Here is a 24,747-nt window from a genome sequence, read left to right as displayed (position 1 = left end):
AAAATCTTAATTAAACAGAACTTGCAATAAAGAAAGCCTAAATAGGGCTCTCTTTACAGGAAGTGTTTATGAAAGGCTGTGAAAGTCACATGCAGGGAGGTGTGACTAGGGTTCATAAACAAAGGGATTTAACTCCTAAATGGCAGAGGATTGAGCAGTGAGGCTGCAGGGGCATGTTCTATACACCAAAACTGCTTCATTAAGCAAAAGTTGTTCAGGTGACTATAGTGTCCCTTTAAGGTAAATTACATCTGTTTGAAAGTGAAACCAGTTTTTTTTCATGCAGGCTCTGTCAATCATAGCCAGGGGAGGTGTGGCTAGTGCTGCATAAACAGAAACAAAGTGATTTAACTCCTAAATGACAGTGAATTGAGCAGTGAATTGCAGGGGAATGATCTATAAACGAAAACTGCTTTATTTAGCTAAAGTAATTTAGGTGACTATAGTGTTCCTTTAATCTAACTAATCCTTGTTTTACTTTCGTTTTCTCATTTATGTATCTAAAAATGTTTTGTCCCCTTTTTTTTACTGACTGTGCTATTTTCTCTTCTGTGTGTGATTTGGAAGCTCTTATAACTTGCTTAGCCTCTTTCTGCCTAATCTTATAGAGCATTCTGTCTTCCTCACTCTGGTTTTTTTTATAATTACTAAATGCTAACTTTTTGTTTTTTACTATTTTGGCCACATCTGCGGAGTACCACAGTGGTTTCTTGAATTTTTGGTTTTACTGACAAGCCTAATGCAATTTTCCATTGCCTTCAGCAGTGCAACTTTTATATAATCCCATTTCTCTTGAACTCCATTTAAATTGCTCCAGTCTGATAATGACTCCTTTACACATATTCTAATTTTTGAAAAGTCTGTTTTTTTTAAGTCTAAAACTTTAGTTTTTGTGTGGTGTGACTCAGTCAGTGTTCTTATATTAAACCACACTGACTGATGATCACTAGATCCTAAACTTTCACCTACAGTAATATCTGATAACAAATCTCCATTTGTGAACACTAAATCTAGTATGGCCTCTTTACGAGTTGGCTCCTCAATGATTTGTTTTAGAGACAATCCCAGTAGGGAGTTTAGAATATGTGTGCTCCTGGCACAAGCAGCTATTTTGGTTTTCCAGTTCTCATCAGGAAGATTAAAGTCACTCATGATGATAACTTCCCCCTTCATTGTCATTTTAGCTATTTCCTCAACTAGTAGATTATCTAACTCTTCTATTTGTCCTGGGGGCCTATAAATCACACCTACACGAGTTACTGTTTACTATAACTATTTTTAATACCTCTAGCCACCCTCCTGTCAGCTTACCTTATGTGCCAGAAGGGTGGCTTGGAGTCCTGCTGCTGGTGGGAGTGAGAGGTCTGGAGCTCTTCATGCTCCTCTCCCCTCACGCTGCAACTGCCTCCTCCCATGCGGTCTCCCTGCAGGATGCTGGGAGGAAGTGACAGCCTGTCATTTCCTCCCAGCCGGTTGACATTACAGGGGTCTGGTTGCGGTCTTAAAGGACCGTGATCCTGTTGTACAGTAATTTTTCCCCGGTGCTATAAGGCACACAGTTTGGGAACCGCTGCTATAGAGTCATGAACATCTATTTGGAATTTATTTGTCAGTTGCAAAGCTATCAGGGTTATTCAATAAAGTGAAAATTCTAATTGAATTTCAAAATTAAGGTCAAAACAGGTAAATACGTCATCTATGCTTCCAGTTTGCCTGCTTTGGTCTTATATTGGAAATTCACTTTGAATTATCCCTTTAGTAAATAACCCTGTCTGTGTCATATAGTGAGTTTGCCTGGAGAACGCACTCTGTGGAATATGGAAATGGCTGTTCATGTACTCATCCAATTTGAAGCTGTAGTGATGCAACAATCCCTGTAGAATCAAAGGATGGCTTCACTGATAAAATTAACCCTGTGACTGTGAAATTGCCTGGCACCTCAGGCTGCCGTTGGCCCAATTCTCCTAGTCCTCTAAGAGCTATTCTAGGCTTTTTCTAAGTCATCCAATTTGTTGGACAAGTAACATTCTGTTATTTTGGATATCCGTTTTTTTTATTTTTATTATTATTAAAAAAAAAAGAGAGAAATTGTTATGTGATGTCATATAATGCCATTCCATGGGCATGGCATTAAAAATTGTTATTAATAAAAAAAACAAAAAAAAAACATTTGTGACTATCACAGTCCATCAGGTATTTGCCCAATGGGCAGTTCAGACCTGGCTAACAGATTAATGATCACAGTGTTTTTATGGAAGCTCCATGTATATTAATAAGTATTGGTACCCCACACAGTCTGAACTACTTTCTATGTGAAACCTAGTCATATTTGGTTTTATCCCATCACGACCTTAGTCATGGAACTTTATAATGAATGATCCTGATAGCAGAGGCTAGTAAAACTATCTTACGTGGTTTGATGACATCTGATGCACCAACGTAGACCATTTGTTCAAATAAAAACAATTTTACATATTTCGATGGGATTGGTTGTAGGCAATCAAGTCAAAAGCAAACAGCATCCCTTGTATTAAGACATCCTCAGCCAGCGGGATTTTCAGCCTGTCACAAAAACCTTTTGTATCACAGCCAAGCGTCAACATCAAGGCCTTGCCTTATTCTTCATTAAAAAGATCGCTAACAAGGAAGGTGAAAAGAAAAAGAGGAAGACGTATCTTCACTTTGATCTCACTTTTATTCCTACACAGGACTTTGCATTGAGAATACTTTCTTTCTCAGGTTTTCATAGAAATGTAGGAACCTTGCATTAAAATTACATAATCATCGCATTATAAGAAAAAAACACTTTTTTTTAATTCATGTTTTGAATTTGTTTTATGACTGTGATGTTTGCTAATATCTACCTTGACTTTTGCCATCAATAAACACAATTTGGGGAAAAAATTGTGATGTTTTTTTAACCGAAATTTGGTTAACTCTTCTCTTCTTCATAAATCATTTAGGAGAAACTATAATCAAATATTCTGCAATGCTTACAGACAGACGTTACATGCACCCTATGGCTGGCTAATGCCAATTCAGGCCATTGAAAACTGGGCCAACCTTGCTCTAGTTGTTTGGCAGGTGACTTTAATATTAGCCCTCTAAATAGTGGCCAGGCAGCTATGTCATGCAGCTTACTAAAAACTAAACAAACCCTTCCTTCAACTGGCTGCCAGGTAAATTTAATCTTACACCAAAGAGAAAAACTAAAATAAACTATAGATTAATAAGTATAACAACAATGCACCAACCTAATTAAAGGATTACTATAGTGTCAGGAAAACAAAGCGGTTTTCCTGACACTATAGTGCCCTAAGGGTGCCCCCACCCTCAGGGTCCGACTCCAGTGGCACTGAAGGGGTTAAAACCCCTTCAGCAGCTTACCTTTATCCAGCGCCAGGCTCCCTCGGTGCTGGTGACCTCTCCTCCCCCGCCGACGTCAGCTCCCGAGTGGAGCGGAATGCGCATGCGCGGCAAGTGCTGCGCATATGCATTTAAACTGTCCATAGGAAAGCATTTCTGAATGCTTTCCTATGGACGTTCTGCACGCTGGATGCGAATTTCGAATCCAGCGTTGCAGATGCGCCTCTAGCGGCTGTCAGGAAGACAGCTGCTAGAGGTTGGATTAACCCTGCTATGTAAACATAGCAGTTTCTTGAAACTGCTATGTTTACATGTGAAGGGTTAAAACCTGAGGGACAAAAACCTCTTGTATCACAGCCATTGAGCTGAAGTTGTCTGGGTGACTATAGTGTCCCTTTAAACAAATAATCACATACATAGCAGATACACTGCCACACACATAGACACACAACAGCACACAAACACATGCTGACATGTCTCCATAGTTACTTAAGGGGAAACGTGTAAAATAAAAAGTGTCTGCTCTGAAAAATAGTACACACATAGAAAGAGGGTGGAGTCACCAATGTAATGTCCCTGCTGGTTCCACTGGTTTCCATGGTGACCGCCCCACTTTTAGTACATTAGACCACTTTTTGGAAGACGACACTTTTTATGCATAACACTGTATCAGGTGTGCACAGACTAGCACACATCCAAAGACACACTAACACACATTCATAGAAACACAATAGCAGACATACTCACACACATAAAAATACGATCAGGCTTCTATGAATACACACACACACACTAACATTTCTATAGACAAACACGTACATAAGCATGCTTTCCAATGGTGTCGTTGCTCCCTCTTTTCATCCTGAAACTCACCTTTCTCACGGTGGAAAATAGGAAGAGGGATCATAAGAGCAATGCACCAGCCAGCAGGCAGCAAAGCCTTCCCTCCTGCAAATCTATGGCTTGCAGCTGCATAGTTGACAGGCAGCGGGTGCTGAGATATGACAACCCTATTTTAAGTCTCTAGTTTCGGACAGCTTGTGGTTAACAATCTGGCCTGCATTGGGCAATGTCAGAATGAGAGCCACTCCATAATGGCTCCCCAAAGTGCCCATAGGAGGGCCTGCCTTTATCACAAATATATTTAACCCTTTTTGCCAGCAAGGCATAGTATATATTGCATTACAGTGTACAATTTTACTATCTGTGATATTATATAGTGCATAAACAGAAAGTCCTGCTATCAATGACGGGACATGAAACAACTAATGTAGACATTGCATGTGATGCCTGGCAAGGTCACATGGTCCATCTTACATGTCTTTTAAGGCAAGGCAACCCAGCAAGCTGCAGCCCACCTTATACACAGGTAATGTAATAAACACGTTAATGAAGACTGCGGCCCACCTTATATCCAGGTAATGTGATAAACACATTAATGAAGGTTGCAGCCCACCTTATACACAGGTAATGTAATAAATACAAAAATTGTACAACTCATATGTTGCATTCTGCAGCCCACCTTTTACACAGGTAATGTAATGTACACGTTAATGAAGACTGCGGCCCACCTTAGATCCAGGTAATATGATAAACACATTAATGAAGGTTGCAGCCCACCTTATACACAGGTAATGTAATAAACACATTAATGAAGACTGCAGCCCACCTTATACACAGGTAATGTAATAAACACATTAATGAAGGTTGCAGCCCACCTTTTACACAGGTAATGTAATGTACACGTTAATGAAGACTGCGGCCCACCTTATATCCAGGTAATGTAATAAACACATTAATGAAGGTTGCAGCCCACCTTATACACAGGTAATGTAATAAACACATTAATGAAGACTGCAGCCCACCTTATACACAGGTAATGTAATGAACACATTAATGAAGGTTGCAGCCCACCTTATACACAGGTAATGTAATGAACACATTAATGACGATTACAGCCCACCTTACACACAGGTATTGTGATAAACACATTAATGAAGACTGCAGCCCACCTTATACACAGGTAATGTAATAAACACATTCATGAAGATTGCAGCCCACCTTATACACAGGTAATGTAATAAACACATTAATGAAGATTGCAGCCCACCTTATACAGAGGTAATGATCCCTGGCTATGCCAGCTCCCAGCCCCCCCTGTGTGGGGTATTAGGTATTGCCCCTGCTCTCCCTGTGTAGGGTATTACTTATTATCTCTGCTCTCCCTGTGTGCGGTATTACTTATTGCCCCCTGCTCTCCCTGTGTGGGGTATTATTTATTGCCCCCTGCTCTCCCTGTATGGGGTATTAGTTATTGCCACTGCTCTCCCTGCGTGGGGTATTACCTATTGCTCCCTGTGTGGGGTATTAGTTATTACCACCTGCTCTCCCTGTGTGGGGTATTAGTTATTGCCCGCTGCTCTCCCTGTGTGGGGTATTAGTTATTACCACCTGCTCTCCCTGTGTGGGGTATTAGTTATTGCCCCCTGCTCTCCCTGTGTGGGGGTATTAGTTATTGCCTCCTGCTCTCCCTGTTTGGGGGTATTAGTTATTGCCTCCTGCTCTCCCCGTGTGGGGGTATTAGTTATTACCACCTGCTCTCCCTGTGTGGGGGTATTAGTTATTGCCCGCTGCTCTCCCTGTGTGGGGTATTAGTTATTACCACCTGCTCTCCCTGTGTGGGGTATTAGTTATTGCCCCCTGCTCTCCCTGTGTGGGGGTATTAGTTATTGCCTCCTGCTCTCCCTGTGTGGGGGTATTAGTTATTGCCTCCTGCTCTCCCTGTGTGCGGGTATTAGTTATTACCACCTGCTCTCCCTGTGTGGGGTATTAGGTATTGCCCCCTGCTCTCCCTGTGTGGGTATTAGGTATTGCCCCCTGCTCTCTCTGTGTGGGGTATTAGGTATTGCCCCCTGCTCTCCCTGTGTGGCGTATTAGGTATTGCCCCCTGTGTGGGGTATTAGGTATTGCCCCCTGTGTGGGGTATTAGTTATTGCCCCCTGCTCTCCCTGTGTGGGGTGTTATTGGGGAGAGGTGTGTATGTGGTGTAGTGGGGGTAATGTGAGGTCCCCGGCTGTCGCTGGGTGTGATCCGGGGGGAGGGTTATTTGGCTATTAAGGTGCCCACGGACTGAGCTGAGCTGGAGCACGTGGTACGCTCGGAGCCTGGACTTCGGTGGAGTGAGATCGGGAGCGGAGGGGGCGCTCTGATTCTCGGACTGGGGGCAGGTATGACGTGTACAGCACTGACTGCGTTCCTGTCCCGGGCTGACTCCGGGTGGGGGCTGTTTACCTACCGTTCGCAGTGTGTGCAGTGTGAGTGGAGGGGGGATTATTGGGTTATTTACAGGATGTATAGTACATAGCGCGGATGGGATTAATCGGAGGGGTTCACTGAATCCACTGTGGGTTTTGGGGTGCCTAGACATCGGGATAGAGAGAGTGGACCTGGAATGGGGTCCGGATTAGATGTGGGGTCTACCGGTATCAGTGTGTATATATAATGCATCTCTAGTGAAACTGGGGTGTCTGACGAAATGGGGTACATACACCCTCTAATTATACAGTGTATAGATATAAATGGGGTACATACACCCTCTAATTATACAGTGTATAGATATAAATGGGGTACATACACCCTCTAATTATACAATGTATAGATAGAAATGGGGTACATACACCCTCTAATTATACAGTGTATAGATATAAATGGGGTACACACACCCTCTAATTATACAGTGTATAGATAGAAATGGGGTACACACACCCTCTAATTATACAGTGTATAGATAGAAATGGGGTACACACACCCTCTAATTATACAGTGTATAGATAGAAATGGGGTACACACACCCTCTAATTATACAGTGTATAGATAGAAATGGGGTACATACACCCTCTAATTATACAATGTATAGATATAAATGGGGTACATACACCCTCTAATTATACAGTGTATAGATATAAATGGGGTACATACACCCTCTAATTATACAATGTATAGATAGAAATGGGGTACACACACCCTCTAATTATACAGTGTATAGATATAAATGGGGTACATACACCCTCTAATTATACAGTGTATAGATATAAATGGGGTACATACACCCTCTAATTATACAGTGTATAGATATAAATGGGGTACATACACCCTCTAATTATACAATGTATAGATAGAAATGGGGTACACACACCCTCTAATTATACAGTGTATAGATAGAAATGGGGTACACACACCCTCTAATTATACAGTGTATAGATATAAATGGGGTACACACACCCTCTAATTATACAGTGTATAGATATAAATGGGGTACACACCCTCTAATTATACAGTGTATAGATAGAAATGGGGTACACACACCCTCTAATTATACAGTGTATAGATAGAAATGGGGTACATACACCCTCTAATTATACAGTGTATAGATAGAAATGGGGTACACACACCCTCTAATTATACAGTGTATAGATAGAAATGGGGTACACACACCCTCTAATTATACATTGTATAGATAGAAATGGGGTACATACACCCTCTAATTATATGTTGTATAGATAGAAATGGGGTGCATACACCCTCTAATTATACATTGTATAGACAGAAATGGGGTGCATACACCCTCTAATTATACAATGTATAGATAGAAATGGGGTACATGCACCCTCTAATTATACATTGTATAGATAGAAATGGGGTACATAAACCCTCTAATTATACAGTGTATATATAGAAATGGGGTACATACACCCTGGAATACATTATATAGAAAGATATGGGGTACATACACCCTCTAATACATTATATAGAAATATATGGGCTACATACACCCTCTAATACATTATATAGAAAAATATGGGGTACATACATCCTCTAATAGTACATTATAGATAGAAATGGGGTACATACACCCTCTAATTATACAGTGTATAGATATAAATGGGGTACATACACCCTCTAATTATACAGTGTATAGATATAAATGGGGTACATACACCCTCTAATTATACAATGTATAGATAGAAATGGGGTACACACACCCTCTAATTATACAGTGTATAGATAGAAATGGGGTACACACACCCTCTAATTATACAGTGTATAGATATAAATGGGGTACACACACCCTCTAATTATACAGTGTATAGATATAAATGGGGTACACACCCTCTAATTATACAGTGTATAGATAGAAATGGGGTACACACACCCTCTAATTATACAGTGTATAGATAGAAATGGGGTACATACACCCTCTAATTATACAGTGTATAGATAGAAATGGGGTACACACACCCTCTAATTATACAGTGTATAGATAGAAATGGGGTACACACACCCTCTAATTATACATTGTATAGATAGAAATGGGGTACATACACCCTCTAATTATATGTTGTATAGATAGAAATGGGGTGCATACACCCTCTAATTATACATTGTATAGACAGAAATGGGGTGCATACACCCTCTAATTATACAATGTATAGATAGAAATGGGGTACATGCACCCTCTAATTATACATTGTATAGATAGAAATGGGGTACATAAACCCTCTAATTATACAGTGTATATATAGAAATGGGGTACATACACCCTGGAATACATTATATAGAAAGATATGGGGTACATACACCCTCTAATACATTATATAGAAATATATGGGCTACATACACCCTCTAATACATTATATAGAAAAATATGGGGTACATACATCCTCTAATAGTACATTATAGATAGAAATGGGGTACATACACCCTGAAATACATTGTATAGATAACTGAAATGGGGTACATACATCCTGGAATACATTGTATACAATATCCTGTGGGTATGAGTACGTGTACACACACCCTCTAATACATTGTATAGATAGCTGAAATGGGGGTACATACGATATCCTGTGGGTATGAGTACGTGTAGAGTACATACATGTATATGTATACAGAATGGGGTTAATCATAGAGTATAGAGCTTAGACAGTGGCTTGTCCACAGCACCATTTAATGAAATCCTTTTTACACTGACTTGCGGCTGGGCCCCTCTAATATGTGATGATGACCTTCAGGTCCAGATGGAATATGTGCCTGGGGTGGCCGAGTGGGCCCAAAACTGCAAGGTTAGTACCCTCACTGTTCCACTATTAGAGGCAATTGCCCCTGTGTGTTGCAACTTGCAGAAATCGGATTCCTCAACATAATGGCTGTTAGTGCATTATGGCAGGGGTCAAGTCCTGGGGAATAAAGTGTGGGAACTCACTCGAGTTCCACCCTCACCCCACCACCAGAAAAAAACAAAACTTGTATGCATATATAAACGCTTACACACACACTCAGGTGCACACATACACAAATTCACAGATAGACACACATACTCTCACAGACACATACACTCACAGACACACACTCCCAGACACATACACTCACAGACACACACACATACATACACTCACATACACACACACTCCAAGACACACACACACTCCCAGACACACACACACACACACATACACACACACACACATACACTCACAGACACACACTCCCAGACACATACATACACACACACACTCAGACACACACATACACACACACACTCAGACACACACATACACACTCACACATACACACACACACACACACATACACACACACACTCCCAGACACATACACACACACACACTCACACACACTCACAGACACACACACACACATACTCACAGACACACACACACACTCACAGACACATACACACTCACAGACACATACACACACACACTCACACTCACAGACACACACACATAAAAATGATTTGTATATTTTTTTTAAATTTAAAAATGTCCACCCAGCCTCCCTACCTGGAGAGCTGGCGTGGACCTGTCCCTGGGGTCCAGTGGGGCTTCAGTGTGGCCGGCTCTTGTCTCGCTGTCAGACGCGGCGAGGGAGCTGTGTTCTCTCTGCTCCCTCTCGCCGCGCGGGCTGTCTGCTGATGCCGGGAGCCGGAAATGACGTCATATTCCGGCTCCCAGCGTCTGACAGCGAGACAAGAGCCGGCCGGGGGGGGTCCTTCAGGTGGCCATTAGGCCACCTCTTGGGACCCCCATGACAGGGGGAACACAGGGGCATTTGGGGGCGGCATTTTTTGCCGCCCCCTGAGTGCCTGCAGGACCACAAACGGGAACGGCGTTCCTGCTCTAAAAAAAGTGCAGGAACGCCGTTCCCATGCGTTCCTGCAGGACTCGAGCCCTGCATTATGGGAGATGTTGTCCACAACATCTGGAGTGCCGAAGGTTGCCTACCCCTATGCCCTTCTGTGCAGTCCAGCACTTGCTAAATAAATCATTTCATATAATCCGAGCAGGATCAACCATAAAGCAACCCTAGGTGACTACGTTGGGCACAGCGGTTAGACTGGGGTCCCGTAACCATGAATTTGCTTGGCCCAATTAACCATTCCTATGTAAAGAACGACAGGGGTGCAAACTGGTAACCTGCCTGGGACTCTTCTCTGCATATAACATATCTAATCCTGCACTCTGAATTTCGCCACTCAAAACTGGAGGTAGCAGTGTAGCCTGTACCTACAGGATTTTCAGAATGCTCACTGTCCACAGGGCAGCTCAGGACAGCATTAAGGGTCATCCTGAGTAGCTTAGTTCAGAGTACCTGCTGGATAGGAGTTCATATCCTGGCGGTAGGGCCTTGTTGTATCATTATCTGTTTCTATGGAAGTGGTGTCAGGTCCACTAGGAAAACATAATGCATCTGGCAGCCCTAATGTTGGGCCTAGTATCTGATTTTGAAAGGGAAGAGGACATCCAAACTCTAACTTCATGAGGCCTAACCTGTGACAAAATAGTTGTTATGATCCAGCTGCTACAGACTCCCACACATGGCTAGCAAACCCTAGGAACCCAAAATCCACGCTTTGAAAATCAAACATTCACTGCGGAGGCCAAGGATGGGCAAACAGTCAACTCGGAGTGGTTGCTGGCTGTAGGAACATGGTGACTTAAAAACTCAGAATGTCCCTCCTAGAGATGAGAAATTTTCAGTTCCTTCTGCTTGGTAACTCTAATTTGTGCTGTATGCAGAAATCGGTTCCCTGGCAAACTCGTTGACCGTTTATATTCATTAACACCTTGATTAAAGTAGAGATGTAGTGGTATGCACATTGCCAAATAATCAACTAAAACATATTTAGGAGAACACAGCATATCATCCACGTTTTGAAGTTGGCTTACAGTGATACATTTTTTTTATTCTTCAATTCAAACCTGAAATCACTGGGCAGAATGGTAGAATAATGAAAATAAATGTGTGAGATAATGAAGGATGTACTGACAGCAGGTGGGGATTCTAAACCAGTATCTAGTGGTACTTTCTTTTGTGTGTCTTTGTGGGAAGCAGAAGAGGATGACAATAGACAGGTTGGGTGCACACATCCCTCTGATATAGGGCCTTATTCTATACTGCAGTAGTTAGACATTTTAAACATGTTCTTGTTCCTCAGCCACTCTTTAACTCCCTTAACCTCTATTTAGATATAATCAGGGATTCAAAACACAATTATTTTTATGATGATTTGTATGCAACTAGTTCAGCTAAAGAAATCGGCTCATTTACTTCTCCTGAGTTTTGAGACATGTCATATTTCTTAGATTTATAAGGTTATTCATTCAGAAGTGAAATTTCAAATTTACGGCCAAAGTAGTCAAATTGGAAGTGTAACTGACTTAGAGAATTTTTCCTGTTCAACAGTTCTTACATTGAAATGAAATTCACTTTGAATTCTCACCTTAGTGAATAATCCTGTTAGTTTTTCGTCTTTTAGTAGGTGGGCTGTTTTACATTATGTCATTGTTGTTACTAAGCTGTCTTTATCTCTTGCACTCGGTCGTATGCTTGTCTTACAATATAAATATGTCCCTTTTGGTATGCACAGGTATACCTTTTTTATTTTTTATAATTCTCTTTTTATTGAAATTTTCAAGGTACATAAAAGTATTCATGTAGCGTATTCATCAGCATTACATTAAAATACAATAGCTTTTTTTTGTATTAATTAAATGTAGGTGAATTGTAGTAAAGCAGGTTACATCTGTAGGAACCAATTAGGTATGCCCACCAAGATACAGGTATCTAGGAACATTGATCAGTTTTTCATTGAATACTGTATTCGTTCCTAACCTTGGGATGCCACTCAATAGATAGTCGAGTGTTATACTTGAGTTGTTAGACTTTCATGGGTACAGCCCCTAAATAAAGTCTAATGGGTGGCTACACATGGGATCTTGTAGTTTTGTGAACCTGTGTGGGGTAACACCTGAACATCTAAGGTAACAGGGAGGTGTAACTATACATATAAATTATTAAGGTGTAAGTTGCCCACTTACTTTTTGAAGGCTCCCACACTTGGCCATGTCCCTGGTGCTGGTGATTTTTTTTTTTTTTTTTTAAATTCTTTATTTTTGTTGTGCATGGTATAACAATAGGCTTGTTCAGCCACAACAGCGGTCACAAGCAGTCATAACGTGATATATGGGTATACTGCACAGTTTTAAGTTTTGTAAGAGAAAAAATAACACATTAGTTGAACATATATGGCATAAGAGTGTCAGCACATTTTCATATTTTATAGCAAAAACAAGGTATTCTAAAAGAGAAAACAGGCTAGTAACATATGAAGGTCTGTAGCCCTACTGGGTACAGACTAATGTCGCTTGTTTAGTGTGTGGGTCTTGGTAGGGTCATCCAGCTTGTTGCGCGAAACATGCTATGGTTCCAGTGTATGGAGTATTTACTTGAGACATTCAAACATTGCCTAATTGGCTGAAAATACGATCGCGTTGTCTACTGGCATAGCAAACTGTGTAGCATGGTGTTAATAATTATTGTAAGCTCCGTTTGTTTCTGTGCGGAGGGTAAGGATCAGTTATAAGTAGTATCATTGGTAGGTCTCCTAATACATGTGGCTGATTCTAACTTTAAGACCAGTCGATGGATGGCACGGGTGTAATTTTAGATGTGTACTTATGGGTCACATTTAGCTAAGGTCCCGTGGGGTTTTGTGAGGGCTGGTGGTTGTCTCATGTGTGGTGGGATACCCTTTTGGGTGAATGCGCTCTGGGGGTGCGCCTTGGGCCTATGGTGTTAGCCTGTGGGTGGGGGAGTAAAGGCAAAGTATATCTGAGAGAGGAACATAAATTAACATATTACTATAAAAATTAAAAAAGAAAAAACAGAAGGAAAAAAGCAAATTAATGCCTTTAATAATCCTCTGTGGTTATGGTCACCCGGTGGATCAACCGGTTTCTGCAGATAGTCCGCTGCCATTCAGGTAGTGACCTTCACGTAAGCATCTGGCTTTGTCCCCCTGGGTACAAATGGACACACTGTGTCCGGGTTCCATGTGTGGGTTGCTGGTACCGTGGCGTGTGGTTGGACTGTTTTCAGAGCATCCCTGGGTAGTCCCAAGCGAGGCAGCAGGTCGTTCGCTTCCCGTAAGTCCCGAACAGGGTATGCTACGGTGCCATGTTGGACCTCCATATGTTGTGATTTCCATCTGTATGATACGCCTTTGGCTCTGAGCAGGGATGTGAAAGCTTGTAGCGACCTTCTCCATGCCATGGTATATGCCGAGAAGTCCCTATAAAACGAGAGCTGCATTCCCTCAAAGGTGTAAGGTGAATGGTTCCGGATCGCTCCCATGGCCGCTGATCTATCCTTGCTGCTCTGGAACCTCACCAGTAAGTCCCTTGGTGCCGAACTCGGTGCTTTTGCCGATTTTGGCAGGCGGAACATCACCTCTATGCCAACCTGTTTTGCCTGTTTGGGTGGCAGCAGCGCTGCGAGGAGTCGCCGCAGCATGTGTGGTGTCTCAGTCTCCGAAGTCTCCTCCGATATACCTCTTATTTTAAGGTTGAGACTGCGCCTCTGGTCCTCCGCTGCCGCCAGCTTCTGATCAGTCCTAGCTTGATGAGCCTGCAGGTCCTGCACAACCCGTTGAAGCTGGGCTGTATGCTGGATAGTTTCACGGGTCTCATTCTCTATTGTCCCCATGCGGTTTGTTAGGCCTCGTACCTCTTGTCGCAGTTGGGCCATGTCGGCCTGAAGGTTCTGCCTAAGTTCCGCGAGGAGCTCCCTCATAATTGAAGTCGTTACTGGAGCAGAGTCTGGTGGAGAGGTGGAGGGTTTGGTGGCCTGCCGCTCCACTGTGCTGCTCTCTGTCATGCCCAGGGAGAAATCATCGGAGATGTCTGTGTCTGCATCTGAGCCGTCGGCCATCTTGGGCTCCCCTCCACTCCGGGCCTGGCGCCAAAGGTCGCCGATGTTCATGCCCATATGTGGTTTTTCGGATCGTAGCTTTTTGGTTTTCTTCCCCATGGCCGGTAAGTCAAGTCTTGGGGTGCTTTTCGGGCAATTTGGGGTGGTAGAAATCCAATTTTGCGGCAATACGGGCGTTCGTCGGCTCGGAGCCTCATTGACATGCGGCTGCTCGGATCCGTGGCTTGGCTCCGCCTCCAATACTAAGCAATTCGGTGCTGGTGATTTAATTGCTCAAATCCACTTGTTATAGATGTTGAATCATATACCCCACACTCTGGGAACTGCACATAATTATAGACAAAGTGTTCCTATCTGTGCAAGTTTAATAGGGACAGTACAGGCACAACATGAATCCACCAAAATTAAATACAAATATAAAAATATGAAAATTAAAGGAACACTATAGTCACCAACACTTCCTGTAAAGAGCCATCTAATGTGTATCCTTCCTTTATTGCACGTTTTGTTTAATTTAGATTTTCTTATTCCCTGCTATGTTAATAGCTTGCTAGACCATGCAAGAGCCTCCTGTATGTGATTAAAGTTATATTTACAGAGCAAGAGATAAACATTTTAAGGGAAATCGCATCTGATTGAAAGTGAAACCAGTTTGGTTTTTTCATGCAGGCTGTGTCAATCAGAGCCGGGGAAGATGTGGCAATGGCTTCATAAACAGAAACAAAGTGATTTAACTCCTAAATGGTAGTAGATTGAGCAGTGAAACCTGAGAGGCATGATCTACACACTAAAACTGCTTAATTAAGCAAAAGTTGTTTAGATGACTATAGTGTTCCTTTAACATTATATTTGCATGGAATAGAGGGGGAGGGGGAAAAGGACACTAAGATCCGACAGAGACCCTGAACGCAATTCACGTCGCCTGCATAGACATCCTAATGGGGCTAATTGAGGTCATTAAGCCATGGGCCTCAAATTTTGTGGAAATTATTAGAGGCTTTATGAACTACTACCGTCTACTGTCTATCACCACTGCTTCTTTCACCTTGTGGATCACTGTGTCCAATGTGGGAGTGTTTGGTATCTTCCTTAAAGGCACCATTTAGACACCCAGTCCACTTCATCTAATTGAAGTTGTCTGGGTGCAATGTCCCTGTCCCCCTTCGTCCTGCAATGTAAACCATTGCAGTTTTTGAGAAACATATATCAAAGAAATACCCTCACTTTAATGTACAATGCAAATCAAATTTTATTAAATAATAAAAATCTAAAACATATTCAAAATTAATCTATATACACCCATGAAGGAATAATATTCCAATAGTTGATATATGATCAAATTATACTATAGGTAACAGTTTTCTTATATAGTCCATAAATATAAAAGGTTTTTTGTAAGGGTATTGTCGTCGAAGAGTGGGCAAAGTCATGAGGAAAGGGATTTGGTAATTATTATAGACAACAAGCTAGGCAGCAATATACAATATTAGTCGGCAATTGCTAAGGCGAGTAAGGTATTATCATGTATAAATACCGACATTAATTTGTGAGATGAAAAATAGAATTTTGCCTCTTTATAAATCACTAGTAAGACCACACCTTGAATATGCTGTGCAATTTTGGGCAACTGTTCTAAAGAAGGATATCATGGAACTAGAAAAAGTGGCAGGCCACACCGTTAATAAAAGGAATGGAGCATTTTTATTATGAAAAAAGATTAACACATTTAAAACTCTTTAGTTTGGGAAAAATGGCACCTCAGAGGGGATATGATAGCGTTATGCAAATATATTTGGGGCCAGTATAAACCATTGTCTGGAAATCTTTTCATTAACCCCTTAAGGACCAAACTTCTGGAATAAAAGGGAATCATGACATGTCACACATGTCATGTGTCCTTAAGGGGTTAACAGGGCATTAACATAGGACAAAAGGGTTTTTAACAGTAAGAACAATAAAGATATGGAATTCTCTGCCTGAAGAGGTGGTTTTATCAGTCAACAGATGTTTAAGCAGCTATTTTATACATTTGATAAATACTTGCAAAAACATAATAGTCAGGGATATAATATTTAATTGGTGCGGTAACATCTTCTTGATCCGAGGAGATATCTGACTGCCATTCTGGGGTAAAGAAGAAGAAGAATTAGAAGCTCTTTAACTGGGTTTTTATGCCTTGTTTTGGGTCAACAGCAAAAACAGATGTTAGAAAAACTGAACTTGATGGACACATGTCTCTTTTCAGCTATGTAACTACTTAAAGGACCACTATAGTGCCAGGAAAACATACTATCATCACCCCTCCCGCCGGGCTCTAGGGGGTGGAAGGGGTTAAACTTACCTCTTTCTCCAGCTCCGGGCGGGGAGCTCTCCTCCTCCTCTACGCCCTCTTCTTCCGTCACCGGCTGAATGCGCATGACCGGCAAGAGCCGCGCGCGCATTCAGCCAGTCCATAGGAAAGCATTATCAATGCTTTCCTATGGACGCTGGCGTCTTCTCACTGTGAAAATCACAGTGAGAAGAGCGGAAGCCTTCTAGCGGCTGTCAATGAGACAGCCACTAGAGGCTGGATTACCCCATAGGTAAACATAGCAGTTTCTCTGAATAGCCTCCAATATAGCTGAGGACCCCTCATATTATTATTATTTTTGTTGTTATTTTATTTCTTGAGATCTTTCTGGACAGTCTCCCTGGTAGCAAGCCAGTGCTGCCAGCAGGCTTTTTTAAATTGCAGAATTCTTCAGGTTGGGTTATCAGAAGCATCTCAGCTTGAACAACTAATCTGACTTAAGCATCGGTTTTTAAAAATTTTGCATAAGCTTTTCAAATGATTTCATATTTTGGACAAACTTTTAAATTGGTTTATTACTCACAAAAATGAATATATATTTAAAAAAAATAATAATAATAAAAAAATATATATATATATTTGATATTTTAATATTTAAAAAAAAAATAAAGGTTAATTTAAAAATATGAAATAGTAAACAAAGGCCTGATTTTTAGTAAAGCTGATTGTGGCGGACTGCCTGGCATCCAGACTGCGTACCTCCGCCAATCACGCTTCCTAGTGCTTACCGAGTACCATAATCACCGCACCGTACACCATAACCACTGTAGCCCCCTTGGCCGCTGCAGCTCGGCTGGGGTCTCACAGTCCCTTCCCACCCTGGACCAACCACCTGGATCCAGCTCCCAGTGGGAAGACCTCTCCTCCAAGAGAGTATAGCAGGTATAGTAAGCCAAAGAACAGTTAAGCAATCCCCCCCCCCCCCCCACACACATGAGCCAAGACTTAATGCTGGGAAGTATTCTGTTTAATGGGAGCACATTTACAGAATCTATACAAGTCACAAACTCCTCCCCTGTGCCTGGGAGATAATTGAGTCAGGATCTGTACAGAAAAACATTCAATTTTGGAACACCCCAAAAGTACCCCCAAACACATGAAAACCCCACAAATACATCTGTTACATCTGATAGCCCCGATCTGGTTGACCAACATATCTAAAAATCACCCAGATCGGTTCAGGGGTTCGGGATTTCTATGGAAGTGATAATTTGACTGACCGTGCACATGGTCCTATGCCCAAAACAGTTCCATGAATTCAGTGCTAACGGTCAGTCAAGTTCGGTAGTTTAAAAACGAACAAACTACCGAACGTCGTCAATAGTAATACCGTGGAGCTTGTTCCCCTCATCCAGACGATTGATTCCACCAAACAGTGCCCTTCTAGGTGGTGTGGAATCAGGAGTGTTCAGGAGTTTCCGTGTCCGATTTGAGTTCCATGAACTTGACGACGGGAACAAGATGGCTGCCGCCTCGTGGTCATTCATACGAACTGCGGCCACCCAAACAAACAATTAGAACACTGCGGTTAGAATCGTTAAGAGGTGATGATAGGGCTTAACAATCTTTTCATATGGCTTTTACATAGCCCATAGTCCTCGGGCAAGAGGCTGGCCCCAGTGTGGCGAGGTCACTTTCGCCACACAGATTTTTAGTAAAAAGCCAATATGCTATACGTATAGCAATTTATCTGTTTTGTCCAAGCCATACCCAACTGTAACCGAGCAGGGAACATTGGTTAGAGTAACTTTGCAAGAAAAATTATGCAAGTCATTTTCAAAGTCCCCGAAACTCAATCTTTTTTTAAATCGATCTACAATTGTCTGGTATAAAACTGTGTTCTAGACCAGGGGTTCCCAACCCGTGGTACGCGTACCCCCAGTGGTACAATGCAGTACCTCCGGAGGTGCGCAAAAATAAATTGGTAATGGCGGCTTTGCCGCCTGTGCCTCAACACCACACAGACTGGGAACCACTGGTCTGTCATGTTGACCTCAGGGCCACCCAGCGGACATCTGCTATGAGGGGCCCGGTTGTGCTCTGTGACCGGGCTCCTCCTAAACTGCAGGGAGAGCTAAGAAGAATGTGACAGCCTGTCACTTCATTCCAGCTCATTTAGACCGAGCCGCTTTGGATGGGGGGAAGACAGTGAGCTGCGAGGCGGGGCAGCTACAGCCAGCAAAAGCCACCCTCCAGCACCTAAAAAGGTAAGAAACTGGAGGGTGGCTAAAATTGTGACCTGCATGTGCGTGCTTTGGGTGGCTGCATTTTGGGTGGCTGCCTGTATCTGTGTGCACATGTATGTGTGCTAGTGTTTGTATCAGTGTGTGTTTATCTGCATGTGTGACAATGTTTGTATGTGTATCTGTACATTTGTATGTGTTGCAGTGCGTAATTATATGTATGTGCAAAATATATATTACACATACATATACTTAATTGGGGCAGAAGAGAAGCAGATGGAGCCTGGGACAAAGGAAGAGCAGGGAGATCCTGGGGCAGAGAAAAAGGGGAGATGGGGCAGAGAGAAACATATACATTTGAAATAACAGCAACTCTAATAATTACAAACATTTTGCTAATATGAGGGGTACAATATATAGAAATAGGCTGCCCAGGGGTACTCGGAAAACCACAGTTCTAGAACCTTTTGTTGTAAGGCATACTTTCTATATGTTGTCTCAATTTGATTTCAGTGTTTCAAACTTTATAAAACACCAGTGCCACGTACTTCTACTTATAGGATAAAAAAAATTGTAGATTGTATTTTCCTATGGTTTCCTATGGTAAAGGGAAGTGCTTGCAAAGGCTGCTGACAGCAGATCAGCAGCTTTTGCAAATTTTTTTTTTAAAATATACTCAAGTTTAAAAGGATTTTATAGTGCCAGGAAAACAAAGCCGTTTTCCTGTCACTATAGGTTCCTACAGTGCCCACCTCCCTCACGCGCTGGGTCAGGCTCCGCCCACGCTGACGTCGGCGGGGGAGACCTCATGCGCATGTGTGGCAAGTGCTGCTCTCGCATTAGGATTCCCTATAGGAAAGCATTGCTTCAATGCTTTCCTACAGGGATTTGATTGACACTGGATGTCCTTATGCACAGCATGAGGACGTCCAGTGTAATTTAGGCGACTTTAGGCCTCATATCCACCTGGACGTCCCTCTAGTGGCTGTCTGGTAGACAGTCACTAGATTTGGAGTTAACCCTGAGAGATAATTATTGCAGCTTCTCAGAAACTGCAATAATTACCACTGTAGGGTTGAGGGACATGGGACATTGCACCCAGACCACTTCAATGAGCTGAAGTGGTCTGAGTGCCTATAGGGTCCCTTTAAACATTTCCATTGGAATTTTACTTTAATAATCATTAAAGTATTAAAACTATTTATTTTCACTTAGAGCTATGAATTCCAAATTATCCAAACTAGTTTCAGTTGTAAGTGTCACCTTTCCATGTTTTTGTCTGAGAAAATGCAGTTCTGTTGCTTTTCAGTATTTCATAAATATATAATCTTGATGAAAAACTGAATCTGATTGCATTGGCATTTTATAGAAATTCCAACGCAATCCATAGATCCCATTAACACTGCAGGGACTACTTTGTCTTATGGACAAGCCTGAGGTTGAGAAAACTTGTCAAAAGAAGAAGGGTCCACTGGCAACTTTTGTCGAATCCCAGCAGCCATCACAAATGCTGATGGCTGTGGATATTTGGCATCGATCTATGAAGGTTTCTTAGTGGGAACCTCCATAGACCTTAGTGTTAAATTCTAGTTGCATGTCCCAGAGTAAACCACTGATGCAGCTCCTGGCATGAAGCTCCAGAAGCTGAGAAAAACCACCAGGTAGATGATGGCAACAGTTTCAGATAAGTTCAACCTATCTTCCACTGCATCTGGAAGCCACCTGACCCACACCGGGTATTTTTGGGAAGTTTTTGCAAAATATGAAAGATCCGGTTTACAGATACTCCATTATTCATATTGCATTGTATTGTACGAAACTCTTTTTGTATCTACAACATCTAAATTTGAGCTGTTCTGCCAAGAGTCCATACAAAATCAACTATCCTAACTGCATCTCCTTTCTAACCGGGACGAAACGTTGATTGGGAGGACGAAATAATAGAAAACAGATCTAGATGCATACTGTGGGTCATCCCACTCAGGAACCTAGTCATTGACAGACCAAGTAGGCCTTGTGTATGCAGTAAATTTGTCTCTGGATGCTGGAATGAACCCCATATAACACTTAATAAACTGTTTGGCAATATACTAGGAAGCTTGTGTCAGGACACACTGGGCAACATAAGCACGATAGCAGTTACATTTCCACTTATTCTTTCTTTAACATTGGATCATTTTATTTCAAACTATTTAACTGTAACATGGTATCTTTCACAGATTTACTGCCTGTATCGAGGGGTTCTATAAACATACCACAGGACGGATCCATTGCTCTTTTGTTTTACCAACAACCACTGCTTTAGAGCTTATAAAGTGCTCAGATCCACGTGAGTAATATTGCATGCATATTTTCCTAATTTCTGTACTTCTCTAGTAAATTAAACTGAAAACCTATTTCTAGCTGCCATTTGTATTGTTCCATCATGCAAAAGTATTAAAGGGACACTATAGTCACCTGAACAACTTTAGCTTAATGAAGCAGTTTTGGTGTATAGAACATGCCCCTGCAGCCTCACTGCTCAATCCTCTGCCATTTAGGAGTTAAATCCCTTTGTTTATGAACCCTAGTCACACCTCCCTGCATGTGACTTGCACAGCCTTCCATAAACACTTCCTGTAAAGAGAGCCCTATTTAGGCTTTCTTTATTGCAAGTTCTGTTTAATTAAGATTTTCTTAACCCTTGCTTTGTTAATAGCTTGCTAGACCGTGCAAGAGCCTCCTGTATGTGATTAACATTCAATTTAGAGATTGAGATACAATTATTTAAGGTAAATTACATCTGTTTGAAAGTGAAACCAGTTTTCTTTTTTCATGCAGGCTCTGTCAATCATAGCCAGGGGAGGTGTGGCTAGGGCTGCATAAACAGAAACAAAGTGATTTAACTCCTAAATGACAGTGAATTGAGCAGTGAAATTGCAGGGGAATGATCTATACACTAAAACTGCTTTATTTAGCTAAAGTAATTTAGGTGACTATAGTGTTCCTTTAATATTTTCTGCTTTTTCATTATGAGCATAATCTGTATTTTTACAGTTTACAGGAACATAATAGTGTCAGGAATACAAACATGTATTCCTGACACTAAAGTGCTGGAATGCAGTATTAGGTTCCTGGCCCCCTTCTTGCCCCCCAGAGATGATACCTTTTCTGCCAAGCTGCTCCATTCTCAACACGGCTGGCCATGCCTGGTCCCGTGGCTGAGATCACCACTTTTGATGATGTCAGCCAACTTTGGAATGATATGGATTTCTGCACAAATTGGTCATAAAATGTGATCTGATCATCATCTAAGTCACAACAATAGACAATCACAGTCTGCTTAAACTAATAACACACAAAGAATGAAATGTTGCTATGTTTGTATTGAACACACCATGTAAACATTCACAGTGCAGGTGGAAAAAGTATGTGAACCCTTGGATTTAATAACTGGTTGAACCTCCTTTGGCAGCAATAACGTCAACCAAACGTTTCCTGTAGTTGCAGATCAGACGTGCACAATGGTCAGGAGTAATTCTTGACCATTCCTCTTTACAGAACTGTAAAGGTCATTGTCCTGTTGCAACACCCATCTTCTGTTGAGCTTCAGCTGGTAGACAGATGGCCTTAAGTTCTCCTGCAAAATGTCTTGATAAACTTGGGAATTAATTTTCCTTCGATGATAGCAATCCCTCCAGGCCCTGACGCAGCAAAGCAGCCCCAAACCATGATGCCCCCACCACCATACTTCACAGTTGGGATGAGGTTTTGATGTTGGTGTGCTGTGCCTCTTTTTCGCCCCACATAGTGTTGTGTGTTTCTTCCAAACAACTCAACTTTGGTTTCATCTGTCCACAGAATATTTTGCCAGTACTGCTGTGGAACATCCAGGTGCTCTTGTGCAAACTGTAAACGTGCAGCAATGCTTTGTTTGTACAGCAGTGGCTTCCTCTGTGGTATCCTCCCATGAAATCCATTCTTGTTTAGTGTTTTACGTATTGTAGATTCGCTAACAGGGATGTTAGCATTTGCCAGTGACTTTTGTAAGTCTTTAGCTGACACTCTAGGATTCTTCTTCACCTCATTGAGCAGTCTGCGCTGTGCTCTTGCAGTCATCTTTACAGGACGGCCACTCCTAGGGATAGTAGCAGCAGTGCTGAACTTTCTCCATTTATAGACAACTTGTCTCACCGTGGACTAATGAACAGCAAGGCTTTTGGAGATACTTTTATAACCCTTTCCAGCTTCATGCAAGTCAACAATTCTTAATCGTAGGTCTTCTGAGAGCTCTTTTGTGCGAGGCATCATTCACATCAGGCAATGCTTCTTGTGAAAAGCAAACCCAGAACTGGTGTGTGTTTTTTATAGGGCAGCTGTAACCAACACCTCCAATCTAATCTCATTGATTGGACTCCATTTGGCTGACATCTCACTCCAATTAGCTCTTGGAGATGTCATTAGTCTAGGGGCTCACATACTTTTTCCACCTGCACTGTGAATGTTTACATGGTGTGTTCAATAAAAACATGGCAACATTTCATTCTTTGTGTGTTATTAGTTTAAGCAGACTGTGATTGTCTATTATTGTGACTTAGATGATGATCAGATCACATTTTATGACCAATTTGTGCAGAAATCTATATCATTCCAAAGGGTTCACATACTTTTTCTTGCAACTGTACGTAGTACATTTTAGTAACTTTATGACCAACAGTTTTCTGACAGTTTGTTAACTGAAAAAAGACCATTGAAATAATACCAGGGTATTTTATTTGTACAAGCTAGACTGTTCACATTCCCAAACCCGATAGGAATTGCATAGTCTTTTGCCTGCAGATATCCTTCCCAACATTTGTCAGGGTGAGGAAAGCTTTGGCATAGTAACTCTTTCTTTCACTAATCAGCTGAGATATAGGAAAAGCTCTACACAGTTGCCACAACTTTAAAGTCTTTAAATTAAGATACTTTGGGTATACGTTTGTTGCCTTCATCCAGAATTTGTAATCTACACCCCAAACTTGCATTACCTTGACTCCACATATTTTACCCCCCAGAGGGAAGTGAGACAGAGCTGTCCCTTATTACCTCTTACTTAAAATTGCAGTGGATCCACTGCTGAGAGAGTGGAATGGCTTCCTAATTATCATAGCATTATCTTAATTCACAATTCCACTTTAAGGGTGTCAGCCTTTGCAGATGACATTAATTCACGTCAAGCCCTGCTCTCTCCTTGTCCTCATTGTTTAACCTAATAGACCCCTACTATGGCTGGTTTTGAAATTAATTGTAACAAAACAGTTCTTTGACGAGCGATAGGATCTCCACCCACCCTACCCTCCCCTCTCTTTCACTAACTTGGTCCCCAACATTGATCATATATTTCAGAGTTAATATTCCCCTGTATTTGTTAGCATTGTACAAACTGAATTTACCAGCTGTGCTGACCTAGACCGATGGAAACCTCTTTCCCTCTCCTTGTTGGGCCTTATTAATTCCTTATTAATTGATATAAAACTGTAGGTTTTCCAACTTGCTTTATCTCTAGATCATGGGTATCAAACCTTTTGGCTTCCCTGG

General features: G+C 41.8%; 1 protein-coding gene across 1 annotated transcript in view; it reads left to right on the top strand.

The window, feature by feature from the left end:
- Positions 1-21,494: 21,494 nt before the first annotated feature.
- The window catches only part of BCORL1 (BCL6 corepressor like 1), a 71,517-nt gene continuing 68,264 nt past the window's right edge, over positions 21,495-24,747 (top strand). The window contains exon 1 of the mRNA XM_063431901.1: positions 21,495-21,517. The gene's annotated coding sequence lies outside the window, so the exon portion shown is untranslated. The remainder of the gene's footprint in view (positions 21,518-24,747) is intronic.

The sequence above is a fragment of the Pelobates fuscus genome, chromosome 9 (assembly GCF_036172605.1).
Source record: "Pelobates fuscus isolate aPelFus1 chromosome 9, aPelFus1.pri, whole genome shotgun sequence".
In the NCBI taxonomy this organism is placed as follows: Eukaryota; Metazoa; Chordata; class Amphibia; order Anura; family Pelobatidae; genus Pelobates; species Pelobates fuscus.
Note: the sequence above shows the minus strand (reverse complement) of the source record. Positions and strands in the feature narration are given on the sequence as shown.